The sequence below is a fragment of the Hypanus sabinus genome, chromosome 19, assembly GCF_030144855.1.
Source record: "Hypanus sabinus isolate sHypSab1 chromosome 19, sHypSab1.hap1, whole genome shotgun sequence".
In the NCBI taxonomy this organism is placed as follows: domain Eukaryota; kingdom Metazoa; phylum Chordata; class Chondrichthyes; order Myliobatiformes; family Dasyatidae; genus Hypanus; species Hypanus sabinus.
In genome coordinates this window covers 13,834,672-13,854,194 of record NC_082724.1, presented here as the reverse complement: position 1 = coordinate 13,854,194, position 19,523 = coordinate 13,834,672, and the positions used below count along the sequence as shown (strand labels likewise).

Genomic DNA, 19,523 nt, shown 5'->3' with positions numbered 1-19,523 from the left:
CTACCCGATGGTAACAGCAAGAAGAGGTCATAGCCTGAATGGTGGAATACATTGCAGAAGTACAAAACATTATATTTTGGGTAGGAAAAATGAGGAAATATACTAAAGAAGGAACAATCCTAATATACCTCATATCATATGTGTGCAAGGCATTTGAAGATGACAGGCCAGATAGAGAAAATAATTTTGAAAAATCACGTGGGAGTCTGGGCTATAAATAGAGCCATAGGATACAAAACCTAGGAGATTATGAAGAAGTGCTGCAAAACACTGGTTCAACCGCATCTAGAGTATTACATCCAATTCTGGCCACAGGAAGGATGTAAAAGGCCCCTGAAGGCCCGGAGACATTTCCTCCCTCGCTTCTCTTAGCAAAATAGAAACAGCTGAAAGATGGTGCATGCACAAAGCAAGAGGTTGTTTTAATGTTCTGGGGAATGTTTCCAATAAAAATAACTCTAGCTTGTCTATTTTGTCACAGGTACATTAAGAATCAACAAACCCGACACTCTCGAGAATGAAGAGCCATTCTTTTAAACAGCTGACTAAAGAACTTGCAGCCAGATAATCAGCCCATTCAGCCCAACTGTCTAGGGTGAGATTTGGGAGGGGGAAGGACTGGAATTCAGCATTAGGTTGATATACAGAGCAGGATTATCATACCCTCTCACAGAACGATCTACAGGCTGTGCAAACCTGACATAACTCCTCTGAAGGTGGTAGATGATACAACTCTCATTAAATACAGAGGTGAGCTGAACAGCCATGCTGAACAAGCCATCTCCAGCTCACAATCTGTTCTTAATCAACCACCCAAGAAGTCCATTAGGGACCTCAACCACCTTCCTTCTGAAAAGGCCAACAGAATCCTGAACTCTTGCAATGTTTTCGGTTAAGGATGGACCATAGCAGTACTGTAATAACCCACAAGAGCTGTTTCAATGCATCTTGAGCACTATTTGGTTGGACTCAGAAACTCCACAAAACTTCAAAGATGCCAATATTCTAATCGCTGTACAAAACTAAAGAGAGCAAAATTGACTGTGAAACCACTGAGGCAATTTCCGCTTTATGTACCGTATCAGGGGAAAAAAGCAAATGTGTCTGCTGGCAGCACAGCCTAATTTTGGACCAGGTCAGGGCACTGTAAAGATGATCCTTGTTCTGCAGCAGATCCAGACAAATTGCTTACAACAGCCTCTATTAACTTCAGTGCTATATACGCATCCATAGATGAGAAATTTGAGACATCATGACCATCGACGAAGATGGAACACCCAGAAGAAATCTGCTTCCATCTTAGTTCATCTCAGTCTGTTAGCACACCGCTTTATTCCCTCCTTCCTCGTTACTTGTCCTGCTGGCTGTGTGGGTGCAAGGTTTGACCGTGATCATTTGTTACACCATTCATGAAAAAGTAAAGCGGTGTGATTAACCCTGAGTGATGGTGTGACAGCAACACTGAATAAATCCACAAACACTCGCCAGCTCATTATGCGCCATGTTGTAGGACACGGGTGCTCGTGGTCTTTCCATGACCATGAATGCTTGTAGCAAATTTTTCTACGGAAGTGGCTTGCCATTGCCTTCTTCTTGTCAATACTCTTCAGAGATTGTCTCCCTGGCATCAGTAGTCGCAAAACAAGTATTTATGATCTGCACCAGCTGCTCACCCGACCATCCACCACCTGTTCCCGTGGCTTCATGTGACCCTGACCATGAGCTAAGCAAGTGCTACACCTTGCCCAAGGATGACCTGTGGGCTAGCAGAGGGAAGGTGCACCCTACACCTCCTTTGACAGAGACGTATTTCCTCCCTGCCACCATCTACAAACACTATGCTGGTGATAAGGATAACAGCAGACAAACCATATTGTAAGACCTAACCAGAGTAGGAATTGCAGGTCAGAATGACAGGAAACTGGCCTGTGAAATGTATGGGAAAGCTATAGGTTGGTAGCAACCTAATCCCTCAACACCACCTCTTCGGCTGAGAAAGCACAGTGGTGTCTCCACTTCCTTAGGAGACTGAGACGAACGAGGCTCACTCCCTCACCACTTCAACCAACTTTTTCAGGACCAGCTGCATCTCTGTCTGGTACAGCAAATGCAAGGCATTTCCCTGCAAGTCCCTACAAAGGATTGCGAGGACGGCTGAGAGAATCATCGGGGCTTCTCTTCTGCCAATTAGTGATATTTATCAGGTGCACTGCATAAGCAGGGCCCTTTGCATTATCAATAATTCCTCCCATCCGTCCAACAATTTCTTTGACCAACCTCCCCCCCCCCAACCCCCACCATCAGGCAGGAGGCACCATAGCATCAGGACAAGAACTGTTAGGATGGAAAATGACTTCTTTCCCCCAGGCTGTAAGATGACTGAACTCCCTGCTACCACCCAGTTCTCATCACATATGAGACAGCAGTAGCATTAACTGTTTACTTTTTAACTTGTATCATAGATGCACCTTATTATTTGTTAAATTATTTGTGATAATATTAATTACGTGTTATGTCTGTGAGTTGTATGTATGTCTGTGAGTTGTATGTATGTGCTGTGTTGTGCACCTTGGTCTGGTGTTGGTTCATTTGGTGGTATACATGTGTTCAGATCAATGACCATAAACTGAATTTGAACTTGAACTCACCCTTCTCTGCCCATATGGTGAGTGTGGATATAGTCCTTACAATGAACATCCTTGTTGCTCCCCAGTGAGATTACAGGACAAGGGTTAACGGAACAGGACAATATGTGAGGAAGGTAACACTGGTGACTGTAGAATCAAAGAAATTGGAGAGACACTGTTGAGTCCATTGGCACCATGAACTATCACAAAGGGATCATATGATGTCATGTGAGGAGGGGGTGTGAATACCTTATATTCCATCTGGGTATCCTCCAACCTGATGGCATGAACATCAATTTCTCAAACGGCTGGTATTGACCCCCCCCCCTTCACCATTCCCCATCCCCTTTTCCCTCTCTCAACTTATCTCCTTGCCCACCAATCACCTCCCTCTGGTGCTCCTCTCCCCTTTTCTTTCTTCCATGGCCTATTGTCCTCTTCTATCAGACACCCCTTCTCCAGCCCTGTATCACTTTCACCAATCACCTTCCCAGCTTTTTCCTTCATCCCTCCCCCTCTCGGTTTCACCTATCACCTCTCTCCTTTTCCCCACCATTTAAAATCTACTCCTCAGCTTTTTCTCTCCAGTCCTGCCGAAGGGTCTTGACCTGAAACGTCAACTGTACTCTTTTCCATAGATGCATCCTGGCCTGCTGAGTTCCTCCAGCATTTTAGGTGTGTTGTTTGGCTATTCAATATATTTATGTCTGATCATCCAAATTCACATTGCTATCCCTGCTTTCTCCAAATATTTCTTGATCCCATTGTACCAAATTACCTTGAATATATATTTAATGATTTGATTTCAACAGTGTTCAATGGTAGAGAAGTCCATGTTTCCCTGTTTCAGCGTGAAGAAATTCCCCTTATCTTTGTCCTGTGTGACTTATCCCTTATTCCTAAAGCAGTCACTCCTGGTTCTGGACTCCCCTGCCATCTGCAATATCTTTTCTCCGTCTACACTGTGCAGTTCTCTTATAATTTTGTATGTTCTATGTGATTCTGTCATTCCTCTAAACTTTGGCAGAGATAGGATTATTCAACAGAATACCTCTTCCTATGTCAACCCTGTCATCCCTGCTAGGAGTCTTTACTATATTCCCTCCGTAGCAAGTGAAGCCTTCCTCAGACAAGGAGAGCAATACCTCACACTGAAGTTGACATCTGCTCTCACCAACACACTGCAGCAAGTCATCCTTGTTCTACACCTTCAACTTGTCTTCTCAGCTGTCTGCTGATCCTGCATGTTCATCAATTGGCCTACAAGGATACCACTCAGGTAACAATTTGCCTCCTCATTTTTGTCACCAAATTCCCTGATGGTTATCCACATAATACTGCATCTGTCATACATTTTCTCACTTCCTCAGTTTGTCAAAACATGCTGGATCTCTTCTGTGACCTTCTCAAATTCCACACCCCTACTCATCTTTGTATCATCTCCAAATGTAGAGATATTACTTTTAATGCCTTCCTATAAATCATTAAAGCACAGTACTGTGCAGCAAAAGTCTTCGACACACTATATATACATATAAAATTAGTGGGTCTAAGACTTTTGCACAGTTCTGTACATGTCAACGTGGAGCAAAGAGCAAGTTTGTAAATGTAATGGAAGCAAAAGATGTTGGGAATGGTGAGGGTGGAGCATCACAGGAGGGGTCTGGGTCAGGTGGCAGAGAAGGAGTGCCAAGGGTGGCTGCAGATACACCATACCCTGAGACACCATGTAAGGTCATTTGATTCCAACTGATTTAGTGATCATGGCAGAATGCCTCGCTGGTGCTTCCCACTCCTACCCTCTCCCTTCCCCTTTTCCCAACCATGATTTCCCTCTCCCTGCTTCCTTCCCACTCTCAGTCCACAACAGAGACCCATATCAGAATCAGGTTTATCATCACTCACATATGTCATGAATTTTATTTTTGCAGTGGCAGTACAGTGCAACACATAAAATTACTACGGACTGTACAGAACTCCAAGGCATCCTAATTATATATACTGTATATGCCTCAGATTTTTGCATGGCATTGTATATTGTGAAAATCTGGAATCTAACATTGATCTGTATAGAAGCCTACTTGTCACTCTATGCCATTTGAAATAAAAATAATTTATTCCTACTTTTTGTTTTCTTCCAACCACTTCTCTGTCCATTTTATATGGATCTCTCACTCGCTGCTGCTGGTGAAGGTGTCTGTGTGTGACGGATCTCTCACTTACTGCTCCCGAGGGATGGCCTTTGCGTTCGAGTGGTCTCTCTCTCCTGCGATGTTATTGGAGGATGTTACCGAAGTTCTGCGATTTATGGATTGTACTGTGAACTGTAGTTTAAATTAAACTCTCTCAGTCTTTTTTTTTCTATTCTGTGCTTTTGCCCGCTCTTTCATAATGCCATTTGGTGCAATTTGTTAGGATTTTTTATGCGAGGTGGGGCTTGGGGTTTAATGTTCTTGTCGTTTGCATAATTTTTTTTTGTATGTGTAGCGGGGAGGTTGATGATCTTGCTGTTTGCAAGATTAGGTTTTTTATTCTGTGCGGGGAGGTTGATGTTTTTCTTTGAATGATTTCCATGGTTTTCTTTGTTTCATGGCTGTCTGGAGAAGATGAATCTCAGAGTTGTATACGGCATCCAAACTTTAATAATAAACTAACCTTCAAACTTTTAATTTTGCATGCCGATTTCTTATCTCCGATCTTATTGAAAGCCTCCCAAAAGTATAAATACACGATATCCTCTGGTGCTCCTAATCTTTTCTGCTACTTTTCAAAGAAGGGTCTCAGCCTGAAAAGTCAACTGTTTATTCATTTCCATAGATGCTGTCTGACCTGCTGAGTTTTTTTCCAACATTTTGTGTTTGTGTTGCTTTGTATTTCCAGCATCTGCAGAAATTCCTTTGATTCCAGTTTATAATTCCAGCTATATTAGCTGCCCTCCAATCCACTCGATTTGTCCAAAAGTCTGCAGAGCTTTGCGGAGAAGGATCAGCAAAACATACAGTATATTATTTCTAGGATCACTTCCTTGAGTACTATGGGATGTAGATTATCTGACACAGGGAACATATTGGCCTCCATCCCATTAATTTCCCTAATACCATGTCCTTAACCAATATTAATTTCATTCAGTACCTTCCCTTCACTAGATATTGGGCTCCCCGATATTTTTGGGAGGTTAGTCGTCTTTTTCGTGTGAAGACAAAAATGAAGTGTGCTTATAACTTTCACTAAACTTCATTATTTTTAGATAACTGTAAAAACTTTCTCAGTCATTTCTCTATGTTTTCTGCATGCTTAAGCTCATATTCTACTTTCTCCTGGTCAAATATGATTCCTAATTTCCATTTAAGCTAGTGGTTTCCAGCTTTAGGTCCACAGACCACTTGGCTAATGGTAAGGGTCTACTGCTTAAAAATTGTTTGAACCCCCCTTGTACTAAGCAAAAGTTAAGCTACAGTTAAAATTTTGTTTCTGTGTCACTGTGGAATGAACAATTACAATTTTTTGTCCATGTTCTCATTAAATGCTAGCCACTTTCCTATCCATTGTCAGTCCTTTAAGTATTATTCTTCAATCTAACAGAACCAAGTCACAAATTATACATCCATAGTTTCCTCTATTTAGATTTGGGAGTCAAGAATTCTATCATGTTGTGGTCACTCAAGAATGAAAGGGTTAGTGTATGAGCAGCATGAGATTGCTCTGTGTCTGTGCACACTGAAATTTATAAGAATGGTAGGGGGGAGTCTCATTGAAACCTACTGAATTTTGAATGGTGCAGATAATGTGAATGTGGAGAAGATGTTTTTTAAGGGAGAGGCGGGGGAATCTAGGATCAGAGGGCACAGCCTCAGAGTAGAGGGATTTTCATCTAGAATGGAGATGAGGAGGAATTCCTTTAGCCAGAAGATGGTGAATCTGTAGAATTTGTTGCCAAAGACAGCTGTGGAGGCCAAGTCATTGGATGTATTTAAGGCGGAGGTTGACAGCTTCATAATTAGTAAGAGCAACAGAAGTTCTGGGGAGAAGTCATGAGAAAGGGGATGAGAGGGGAAATAGATCAGCCATGATGGAAGGACAGAGCAGACTCAATGGGCCAGATGGCCTAATTCTGCTCCCATCTCTCTAATGGTCTTATGGTCGCACTGGAGCCATATTTCCATAACTAAATATATCAATACAGGTACCTCTGTATCTGCAACTAGATCAGATTATGTTTATTTGCATGGCTAATTTATCTATTTTACTCTAAACACTCTGCACATTGAGCCTTTGCCTATAAGCTTTTCTTTTAACATTCTTATCATCCCTGCATTATTTTGCAACAAGTCCCGGTTTGTTTCTAATAAGGCTAATAAATCCCCGGGTCCAGATGGTCTGCATCCGAGGGTTCTAAAAGAGGTGGCTCAGGAAATTGCGGATGCATTGGTAATCATTTTCCAATGTTCCTTAGATTCAGGATCAGTTCCTGAAGATTGGAGAGTGGCTAATGTTGTCCCACTTTTCAAGAAGGGAGGGAAGGAGAAAACGGAGAACTATCGCCCTGTTAGCCTAACGTCAGTCGTGGGGAAGATGCTTGAGTCCATTATTAAGGACGAAATAGTGGCACATCTAGATGGCAGAAATAGGATTAGGCCGAGCCAGCATGGATTTACCAAGGGCAAATCATGCTTGACTAATCTGTTGGAGTTTTTTGAGGGTGTAACAAGGATGTTAGACGAGGGTAAGCCAGTAGATGTTGTGTACCTAGATTTTCAGAAGGCATTCAATAAGGTGCCACATAGGAGATTGGTGAGTAAAATCAGAGCTCATGGCATTGGGGGCAGGGTTTCAACATGGATAGAAAACTGGTTGGCAGATAGAAAGCAAAGGGTAGCAGTGAATGGGTGTTTCTCGGACTGGCTGGAGGTGACTAGTGGGGTACCACAGGGCTCTGTATTGGGACCACAGCTCTTTACGATTTATGTCAATGATTTAGATGAGGGCATTGAAAACTATATCAGCAAGTTTGCTGACGATACTAAACTGGTGGCAGTGTGACATGCGAAGAGGACGTTAGGAGAATACAGGGAGACTTGGATAGGCTGGGTGAGTGGGCAGATACTTGGCAGATGTCATTCAATGTGAATAAATGTGAAGTTATCCACTTTGGAAGCTGGAACAAGAGGGCAGAGTATTGTCTGAACGGTGTCGAGTTAGGTAAGGGAGAAATGCAAAGAGACCTAGGAGTCCTAGTTCACCAGTCAATGAAGGTGAATGAGCAAGTGCAACAGGCAGTGAAGAGGGCAAATGGAATGTTGGCCTTTGTTACAAGGGGAATTGAATACAAGAGCAAGGATGTTCTTTTGCATTTGTACAGGGCCCTGGTGAGACCACACCTGGAATATTGTGTACAGGTTTAAGGAAGGACATTCTGGCAATTGAGGAAGTGCAGCGTAGATTCACTAGGTTGATTCCTGGGATGGCAGGGCTGTCTTACGCAGAGAGATTGGAGAGATTGGGCTTGTACACGCTGGAATTGAGGAGATTGAGAGGGGATCTGATTGAAACGTTTAAGATAATTAAAGGATTTGATAGGATTGAGGCAGGAAATATGTTCCAGATGTTGGGAGAGTCCAGTACCAGAGGGCATGGATTGAGAATAAGAGGTCAGCTATTTAAAACAGAGTTGAGGAAGAGCTTCTTCTCCCAGAGAGTTGTGGAGGTGTGGAATGCACTGCCTCGGAAGACGGTGGAGGCCAATTCTCTGGATGCTTTCAAGAAGGAGCTGGATAGATATCTGATGGATAGGGGAATCAAGGGATATGGGGACAAGGCAGGGACTGGGTATTGATAGTGAATGATCAGCCATGATCTCAGAATGGCGGTGCAGACTCGAGGGGCCGAATGGTCTACTTCTGCACCTATTGTCTATTGTCTATTGTCTATTGTTTCTCAACCTGATCTCTCTGCTTTCCACTGCAGCTTTTTTGTTTCCTGTCTTTCATTCCTACCTTTGTTTCTTCCTCTCAGTCTCCCCACTCAGGCTCCCATCCCCCTGCCATTCTAATTTAAATCCTTCACAACAGCACTAGCAAACAAACCATCCTGATCCTGCCGGGGAGTAATCTACCCAGTTTGCACACACCCCATCTCCCACAAAACCAGCCCTGAAGTCCCAAGAAATGTAAATCCCAACCTCCTGCCCAATTCCCCAACCATATGTTCATCCATCCTCCTCCCTGTTTCTGTACTCAGTGAGACTCACAAGAAGATGTTGCTTCCTGCTTTGGATCGCAGCCTGCCGCATCTTCAACGGCGCCCTTAGGTCGGCTGCAGGGCTATCAGCCAGGGACCACCTCTCGTTGATGTTTCAATCCCTTTGCCCTGATACATCTCCCAGAGGCGGAGCAGTCTCCGTGCCACCCCCCGCAGTTTCCAAAGGGGTTAGTCAGCCCCCCCCCCCCCAATTTCTGCTTTTCCTCCTCAGCCGCAGCCAGAAGCTGTCCTTTTCCGCCTCTTCAGCCAACTCTCGGGTGGCCCTTCCTGAGTTTCGCTCCCATCTCTGCCATATCATGGACTGACCTTGTCATCGAAGTGCTGACGAAACCCTGACATCCTACCTCCACAGGGCTGAGGATGGTCCTCCAGCCAGTGTCCTTACACTCAGCTGCCAGGTCTGAGTACTTCCACTCATGGGCAGCCTCCACTCCTTCCTCCCATTGGATGGTTAACTCAGTGAGGAGGACGGGCTTGGTGGCCGTGGACCACAGTACTATGTCTAGGCAGAGAGATATGGTATTTAGAGAGATATGGAGAACTGTAGCTTTCTGTCACGATCTGCAATCAATTTCCACTCCTTGCCTGTGGAGAGGAGTCCTGAAGCAGCTCTTGCCTAGGTGCATTCAATGCTCTTATCAGTCTTAACAAATGGGAAAGGCTGCTTCTCACATCCCACCTGCAGGTCTCTTGGATCACTGCCAGCTTCTTTAGAACCTGGTCGTGCCACCATCTTGGGACAGCGGGGTCTTGCATTCTGCCAGCATGTGCTGGATTTTGACATTAGTGTTATCACACGGGTATCCTCACAGCCGAACCCTAATGTATAGCACAGGAAATATCTGAAATATTGCAGCAGACACTCATTTTACAACTGTTCAGCTACTGGACATTTGCCCTCACAGAATTTATGGATCATTATCAGACTGGGGAATCATTTTGTTGAATGTCTTCGCTCCATCACCATGATAAGAGGGATTTCCTGGTGGCCACACATTTCAATTCGACTTCCCATTCCCATTCAAAAATGGCAATTCATGGCCTCCTCCACTGCCAAGCTGTGGCCATATTCAGGTTGGAGTCAAACTGTTAGAGAAGCATTGCCTCACATTCCATCTGGGTAGCCTCCAAACTCATGGTATGACCATAAATTTCTCAAACTTCTGACAGTTACTCCCCCTTCTCTCTTCTTTCTTTTTTCATTCCCTATTCTGGTTTCTTTTTCACTCCTTCTCTTCTCCTGACCTGCCAATCACCCTCTTCCAAAGTTTCCTCTAATTTTTTTTACAGTTACACAGACTAACCAGGGCACTGAACAGGAAATTTTTACATGGCCTGAAAACTGCACAGTAATTTAAATGTGTGCTTTTTTTTTGCAATGTGCACATCAAACAAAACACAAACCACAACTCCACAACACAATAAACGATGTCAGGCAGTCAAAACATCTGACAGGCACAATGGCAAAAACAAAATGTTTTGACTAGATGGTGTTGGCATTCAGCAAGCTGACGGTTTATTAACAATCAGCTGCCGACTTCCATTCTGAGTTCATAGTTACAGCTGCAAGATATATCGGCTAGTTGAGTGGTGTTGCAGCAACAAGATTGCACTCAACGTCAGTAAGACCAAAGGATTGATTGTGGACTTCAGAAAGGTAAGACAAGGAAATACAAACTATTCTTCTTAGTAGAATCAGAAGTGAAAAGAGTGAGCAAATTCAAGTTCCTGGATGTGAACATCTTTGAGGATCTATCAAAGTCTCAGTATATGAATGCAATTACAAAGAAGGCACAACAAAAGATATATTTTATTTGGAGTTAGAGGAGATTTGGTAATTCACTAAAGACACAAGACCGTAAGACCATAAGACATAAGAGCAGAATTAAGCTATTTGGCCCAATTAGTCTGCTCTGCCATGCAATCATGGCTGATCATTTTTCCCCTCCTCAGTCCTACTGTCTGGACTTCTCCCTGTAACCTTTGATGCAGTGGCTGGTCAAGAACCTATCAATCTCCACTTTAAATACACCCAACGACCTGACCTCCACAGCTGCCTGTGGGAACAAGTTCCACAAATTCACCACCCTCTGCCAAAAGAAATTTCTCCGCATCTCTGTTTTAAATGGATGCCCCTCTATCCTGAGGCTGTGCCCTCTTGTCGTAGACTCCCCCACCATGGGAAACATCCTTTCCACATCTATTCTGTCTAGGCCTTTCAACACTCAAAAGGTTCAATGAGATATCCCTTCATCCTTCTAAATTCCAGTGAGTACAGCCCAGAGTCATCAAATGTTCCTCATATGATAATCCTTTCATTCTTGGAATCATCCTTTTGAACCTCCTCTGGATCCTCTCCAATATCAGCACATATTTTCTTAGATAAGGAGCCCAAAACTGTTCACAATACTCAAGCCGAGACTTCACTAGTGCCTCATAAAGCCTCAGCATCACATTTCTGTTCTTATATTCTAGACCTCTTGAAAGCAATGCTAACATTGCGTTTGCCTTCCTCACCACTGACTCTATCTGCAAGTTAACCTTGAGGGTGTTCTGCACAAGGACTCCCATGTCCCTTTACATCTCAGATTTTTGGGTTTTCTTCTCTTTAAGAAAATAGTCCCATTTATTTCTTCAACCTAAGTGCATAGCCATGCATTTTTCAACATTGTGTATCATTTGCCACTTTCTTGCCCATTCTCCTAATCTGTCTAAGTCCTTCTACAGCCTTCCTGTTTCCTTAACTTTATCTGCCCCTCCACCAATCTTCATATTATCTGCAAACTTGGCAACAAAGCCTTCTATTCCATCATTTAAATCATTGATATACAGCATAAAAAGAAGCAGTCAAAACACCAATCCCTGCAGAACACCACTAATCACTGGCGGCCAGACAGAAAAAAATTCTTTTATTCCCACTCACTGCCTCCTATCAATCAGCAAATACTCTAAATGTGTTAGTAACTTTTCTGTAATATGATGGGCTCTTAACTTGGTATGCAGCCTCATGTGTGGCACCTTGTCCAAAGCCTTCTGAAAATCCAAATATACAATATCTACTACATCCTCTTTATCTATCCTACTTGTAATCGCCTCAAAAAATTCCAACAGGTTTGACAGGCAAGATTTTCCCTGAAAAAACCATGCTGACTTTGTCTTATCTTGTCCTTTGTCAACAAGTACTCCATAACCTCATTGTTAACAATTGACTCCAATACTTGCAAATTTCTACAGATGTACTATAGGGAGCATTGTAGTTAACTGCATCACCGTTTGGTATGGGGTGGGAGGAGGATTGCACTGCCCAGGATCGAAATAACCTTCAGAAAGTTGTAAACTCAGTCAGTTCCATCATGGGCACCAGCCTCCCCAGCATCCAGATCATCTTCAAGGAGCGATGCCTCAAAAATCCCCATCCCCATCCTCCAGGACATGCCCTCTTCTCATTGCTACCATCAGGGAGGAGGTACAGAAGACTGAAACCACGTGCTCAATGACTCATGAACAGCCTTTTCCCCTCTGCCATCAGATTTCTGAATGGACATTGAATCCATGAACACTATCTCACTACCTTTCTTCTCCACTACTTACTTAATTTAAATTTTATGTACACACACTTTTTACAGTAATTCACAGTTTTTATTCTTATGTATTGCAATGTACTGCTGCCACATAACAACAAATTTCATGACATATGCTGGTGATATTAAACCTGATTCTTATTCAGAATTTGTAACATTGTGTAACAACAAAAGCTATGTGCACGGCAACACTTTGGTTACTGCGTGGCCACGCACTCGCACAGGTTAGTGCCATCCTCCTTCCCTTTCTCCTATGGTCCACTGCCTTCTCCTATCAGATTCCTTCTTCTTCAGCTCTTTACCTGTTCCACCTATCAGGTCCCAGCTTCTTATTTTATTCCCCTCCCCAACCACACACCTTGCCCCTCTCCTGATCTCACCTATCACCTGCTAGCTTGTTCTCCTTCCTGCCCCCACCCTCTTGGCTTCTTGCCCCCTTCCTTTCCAGAGCTGATGAAGCATTGCAGCCCGAAACACCAACCGTTCATTCCCCACTATAGGTGCTGCATGACTTGTTGAGTTCCTCCAGCATTTTGTGTGGAATAGAAATTTGCTCTTGTGCAATTAAGTGAGCGAAAACAAATACATTAAAACAAAAAGCATTGTCAATTTTTGTCGATAGTCTGCATTAGAGAAAATTGTAAATGTGAATATTTTTAGTAACAATTCCCTCTGTAGCAGAGGGTATACAATGCTTTAGAAATCTTGCTTTTCAATTTAAATTTATATTGCAGGATAACATTCTTTTCTCTATCTGTCATTGAAACAGACATGTGCCTTGATCACAGTTTACCTTCCCTTCCCACAGTGGCATGCAGCTACTCAGAACCATCCTTAATCCTAGCACCAGGGTGATAAATTACCATCCTGAGGTCCCACTTGTTGTCGCAGAAATGTATGATCAGCTTCCAGTCGCTTTCCTCCCCTCATGTGCATTTGAGCCCCAGGTCTTGCCACAAGCTTGGCTGTTGCTACTCCCTTCTCCTTGTCCATTGTGCCCCCCCACCCCAACAATGTTGACAGTGAAATATTTCTGTGAGAACATAATGACTAGACCATGCTCTTTCTCACCGCTGCCATCAAGAAGAAGGTACAGGAGCCTCAGGGCTCACACCACCAGGTTCAAGATTTGTTAGTACTCCTCAACCATCAGGCTCCTGAACCAAAGGGGGAAAACTTCCCTCAACTTCTGTTGCCCCATTGTTGAAATGTTCCCACAACCTATGGACTCACTTTCAAGGACTCATCATCTCATGTCTCAATATTTGTTGCCTATTTACTATGATTATTATTCCTTTCTTTTTGTATTTGCACAGTTTGTAGACTTTTGCACACTGGTTGAACACCCAAGTTGGTGTGTCTTTTATTGATTTTATTATGATCATTATTCTATTTTGGATTTATTGAGCATTGTTGTGTTATTCCGTTCTGCGTCTTGTGGCACATCGGGGCAGTAACCTTGCCATTTCTTTAGCAACTTGCCTGTTTCTTAATGATGCTCAACCCAGCACAGATGGAAAATGTGCAAGGAGCCAGCGGATTCAAACCTGGGAGCACTCGCCTCGAAGTCCAGTGTGCTGATGCTGCTACACTACCAACCAGCATTTCTTGAGCATGTCCACAAGAAAATTAATCTCAGTTATACGGTGACATATACTGTATGTACTTTGATAATAAATTTACTTTGACCAATTTCCTGCTTGAACCTGCTCTTCCTTCTGTCGGTTACCCACTCATTTTCTCCTTCAACAACTCTTTCTTGTGGTGTTACAACCTTGCTTTACATGCTGTCCTCAATTCTCAGCATCACAGAAGCTCCATGATGAATCACCCTGCAGCTCTAGTTTACCAATACTGCAATCTTCCCTAATTTCCCAGCTAATGTAAGTAGCTTGCCATGGGATACAGTTCTCCGGCCAAGAGCGCAGTAGCAGTAGAGCGACCACTCGAGTCAAGTAAGATATTCTCCAAAGGAGTGTCTATCGGTGGGTCCTCAAGTACATCTAGGATCTAGATTCCCACATAACTGGGAGGTTAGGGTGGATTCCCTTGATGGAGAATGTCTGTGAGTGACTCTGTTCAATGTAGGCAGCCTCCACATGGCCCTGGACAGATTGAGGTCAGGATCCAGTAGCATGGAGTGCATGGCGACTAGGGACCTCCCACTGCTGCAGCCTTCCTCTCCCTTCACTGCCGTTGCGATGCGCCGTCATTTTCTGAAATTACATCACTGAGGTTTTGGTTGAATTGCTCTTTGTCTGGAACTTCCCCCTCACAAACCTCCCCACCATGACAAGGTGGCAATCCTCAAAGAAGTGGTATGAAGTACCTTTAGATAATGCTTCCTTGTTATTCCCTTTAATTTGTAACACTAATTTCACGAGGGATCCCGTTCTATTCCAGACATTACTGACTTGTAAAGCCCTTAACTAGAGGATGAAAATGGAAAAAAAATGTTTAAAAGAATCACCCCTATTAAATTATCAATCAGTTCCTTCCCCACACAGCTGCTCCTTTCTGAACTCCCGCAGATTTGTATGATCGTGTGTCCCTCCTCACTCTTCCAAACCTATGGCTCCTCACAGGCTCGCCAGCATTTACTATCCAGCAGTCACAGACAAAAACCAGGCAGAAGTCTAAGTACAGAACCATTATGCCTTGAAAGATCTTTCTAATAAACAGCAGTCCAAGCACTTGCAAATTTCTACAGATGTACCGTGGAGAGCATTCTAACTGGCTCCATCACCATCTAGTATGGAGGTGGGGAAAGAGGGTTCACCGCACAAGATTGAAATAAGATATAGAAAGTTGTAAACTCAGTCAGCTCCATTATAGGCACAAACCTCCAAAGCATCCAGGACATCTTCAAGGCGCAATGCCTCAAAAAAATAGCATCCATCATTAAGGACCCTCACCTCCCAGGATATGCCCTCTTCTCATTGCTACCATGAGGAAGGAGGTACAAGAGCCTGAAGGCACACACTCAATGATTCAGGAACAGCTTCTTCCCCTCTGCTATTCAATTTCTGAATGAATATTGAAACCCTGAACACTACCTCACTACTTTGTTTTTCTCCTTTTGCATGATTTATTTAACACACACACACACACACACATAAAGTTATTTACTGTAATTTACAGTTTTTATTATTATTTATTGCAATGTACAGCTGTCGCATAACAACAAATTTCACAACATATGCCATGATATTTAATGTGATTCTGATGTCTTTTGCCCAGAGGGACTGCTATCAGAATTTAGAAGCCTATCAACATCTGGAACTTCAGATCTAATGCCAAACAATGTGCTCCCTTTCACACATTCATTCACGCTCAGCCATCCCAAGCTTCATTTAGAGTTTTTCAGTAGATTATTCAAGAAATTGAAAACTACCACATTGCTTCGTGTATTCATACACAAAAAGTAGAAGTATACAATTTTGAAATAATGTCATAGACACATTTTGATAAATAGTGAAGAAAACGAATAATTGGATTTAATTCAAACTGGGATTCCTTTTTAACTCACAAGTACCATTTTATAATGAGCCCACACATTGAGAACTGCTGAGTTGTCGTGGCCTGGATACACTATCACAGAGGTTGCTTAAAGGCTGAGTGTTTATAGACAAGAGGTAGTTCCCAAATTTTAAAATAACTGCGGACCATCTGTAGGACACAGTATGATGTACCCTCAATAAATTACTGGGTTTCCTTATTTTTCTTCCTGTACTTTCCAAACATTTTTTTCTTCACCTTGAAGTCACGAGTATCATCAGGAAGGCCAGCATTAATTTTCCCACCCCTAATTTCCCTACAGAAGATAATTATGGAACTGAAGCAGTCCTTCTTGTGAAAATGCTCCTACATGCTGCTGGTGGAGAATTCAATGACTCAGGCTTAATGACGGTGTGGGAGCATGATATATTTCAAAGTCAGGATAGTATGTGGCTCGGAGGGAAGCCACATGTAGTGGTGTTTTCCATGTGTCTATTCCTGTTGTCCTTCTCAATGACAGAGGGCATGGGTTTGGGGACTGCTGCCAGAGTAGGAACTGTACACTGTGCTGTCACCATGCACATGGAAAAGGGAATGAGTGACTGGAAATTAGTCAAATAGTCAACTCTCAGTAGCAGTGTTTGACTGCATTCAACAAAGAAAGATTTGTCCCCTAACAGCTGTGATAAAGCAGCTCCCCCACAGAACTCCTCTGGAGAACAAACTTGAATCACATGACTCTGTTGTGTTCTTTATACATACCGTGGGTTTCTAACAGCAAAACATATTCTGGAAGAATAGAACTAGAACTTATTTTTACAACAGCAACAACTACACGTGTGTCTTACAGCGCCAGGCTTCTAGATCTTTCTGTTAATGCTCCGAACCCTGTCCAATCACATTCTGACACGTGATATCACCACAGACTGCAACACTGTAGCGACTGTTACCTCCCCTCTCGCTGTGAAAGGAGCGATATCTGTCTCTCCTTTGTTAGAGAGAGAGAGAGAGAGAGAGAGAGAGAGAGAGAGAGAGAGGGGGGGAGAGAGAGAGCATGTGAGGTGTCAAGATGTTGGAGTGAACTGTTTTTGATATACTGTAGACCACGGTCACTCTTTGGGGGTTTTGCTGTTGTCTGCATGGTGGGTGGTGGGAATGCTGACTCGTTGTGCTAGAAAAAGTGGGGGGGGGAGGGGGGGGGAAGGGAGGAGTGCTGAAGCTTTTGCTACTGCCGGTATGTGGGAGCGGGAAGGGGGTTGCAGGTTCTTACGTTTTTCTGCCATTCGTTGGGTGTTTTCTTCTGTTTCAAGGCTGTCTGCAGAGAGTAAGAAATTCAGGCAGTATGTTGTATACATTCTCTGATATTAAATGGAACCATTGGAATGCAAGAACAAACCTCTGATATTCTCCACTTTCTTCTAGATATTTTCTGTACATTACCTCACAGTAAATGTTAAGCTACACTCAATTAGAATGTATAGTAATTTCCATAAATTTATTTGTGTATCAGGAAGCTTGTTAATAATTGTATCTTCAAATATCGCTAGCTCTATGGCACAAATAATAATATTCTCCAATAATTATAGAAATTTGTTGGCAGGATTAATTACACACATTCATTGGTTTTATATCAATTTTATATTTGTATTGCTTATTCAATAGATCTCTTGCTACCCACTTGTCCACCTCTCCACCACTAGACATCTCTATTACCCAGTAACATTGTTTCAACTGAACTGTAATAATTATATCTATTCTAATCTAGCAAGAGCCTTGGATAAAAAAATCTCAAAATGGAAGAGCTGAGAAAGATTCAATTAGGAATTGTAACAAATCAAATTCCACAGTCATGTAGAAACAAAGGAAAAACTTTTACCACCAACTCCTTTGTGAGAAAATTTGATTATCAGTTTTAGGATGATATTCAACATTATTTTGCTTCCAATCAAGCTCCAATGAAAAGTATACATACTGTATACAATCTGTTCATTCTCTTCTGACCTTTCTCTGTGGCACTTTCACCCACATAACTAATGCTCATTACATGTTTGTTGTTTCTTGCACCATTCTCTGTAAACTCTACAGACTGTTGTGAAAATCCCAAGGGATCAGCAGCTTCTGAGGTACTCAAACCACCCCATCTGGCACCAACAATCATTCCACAGTCAAAGTCACTTAGATCACATTTGGATGTTTGATCTGAAACAATAACTGAACCTCTTCATCGTGCATGTTTGCTCTTATGCATTGAGTTGCTGGTTTACTTAAATAGTAGCATTAATGGCCAGGTGTACAGGTGTACCCACTAATGTGGCCACTGAGTGTATGTGACTTCAGGCTCACCAAATAATTGTGTTTTAACTGCATAATCTCCTCAGGCAAAACATATACATGATATAATCTTTATATGTTATATACAGTGGATTCCAGTTAATTCAGCCATCAGTTAATTGCGAGAGCTGCTTATTGAACAAAATGAACACTTAATGAACAAAAGCTAATCATGAAAATAGCTGGGATTCCCTTCATTTATTTGGGACACAATACTGCTTAATTGGGGCAGGGAACAGTTGCTGAACAGTGTACTTGTGTGGTCGTTAGACACTACACTGTGCTTAGGGTTACCCAGTTTTAAATACCATCAGTTCGTGTGTCCGCGTTCAAAAAGCAGTGATTTTTGTCACTGATAGTTGGCGAGAAGTAGGCAGTAAGACAATTCAGAATAGTTTTGCTCACTGAGGTTTCAAGCATTCAGGCTTGGATGTGCCAGAGATTGTCAGGAGTGAAAATGAAGCGATTTCACCCACTTCAACAAGTTGGGAACTATGAAGGATTTGAAGGTATCAGCAATCATTTCGAATGTTACAATGAAATTGAAGATTTGGAGGATGCATTCATTGATAGCGTTATCTGAAGTCCTTCTGTTACCTGCACTCGGTGTCTGCACTGATTTTGTTCATTGTATACACTGGATGAATTCCTCCTTCGAGTACTATTAGGAACTAATACACTGTTTTATAGTATTAATGCTATAATTTATTTTGTATTTCATTTCAATACATAATTTGTTACTCAGTTTGTCATTTTTATGCCATTTCAACTATTTCCATGAAACTCAGGCTAATTGGGGTAGCCAATCAGCCAAAGTATACAAGTCCTGATATGTAAGAAAGACGAACTTCAGTTAACCGAGGAACAAGTTATGTACATAAATAAAGTAAAGTACAAATTAATACAGGACAATATTATAAAACCATAGTTCCTAATATTTATCGACAGAGGGTTGACTATAAATGCACAAAATCAGTGCACACACCTAGTGCCAATAATGGACTGCTTTCATACAATGCCTTTGACAATTGCATCCTCCAAATCTGCATTTTCAGCTCAAGATCCTTTTCATTTATAAACAAAGTATAACATTCTGCACATAGCCTGTAAAAACTAATTTGTTTTGGCATGCAGACACAATGTAATTTTAGCAAACCACAGAGCAGTAAATAAATTGCCTTGATTATACATTTAATATAATTCAATCATAATTTGCTGTTACAGACTT

The 19,523-nt window shown here is 42.3% G+C and overlaps 1 long non-coding RNA gene across 3 annotated transcripts in view; it reads right to left on the bottom strand.

Moving 5' to 3' along the window:
• LOC132377738 (uncharacterized) overlaps positions 1-19,523 on the bottom strand; it is a 134,193-nt gene that overhangs the window by 50,637 nt on the left and 64,033 nt on the right. The gene's annotated exons all lie outside the window — the stretch shown is intronic.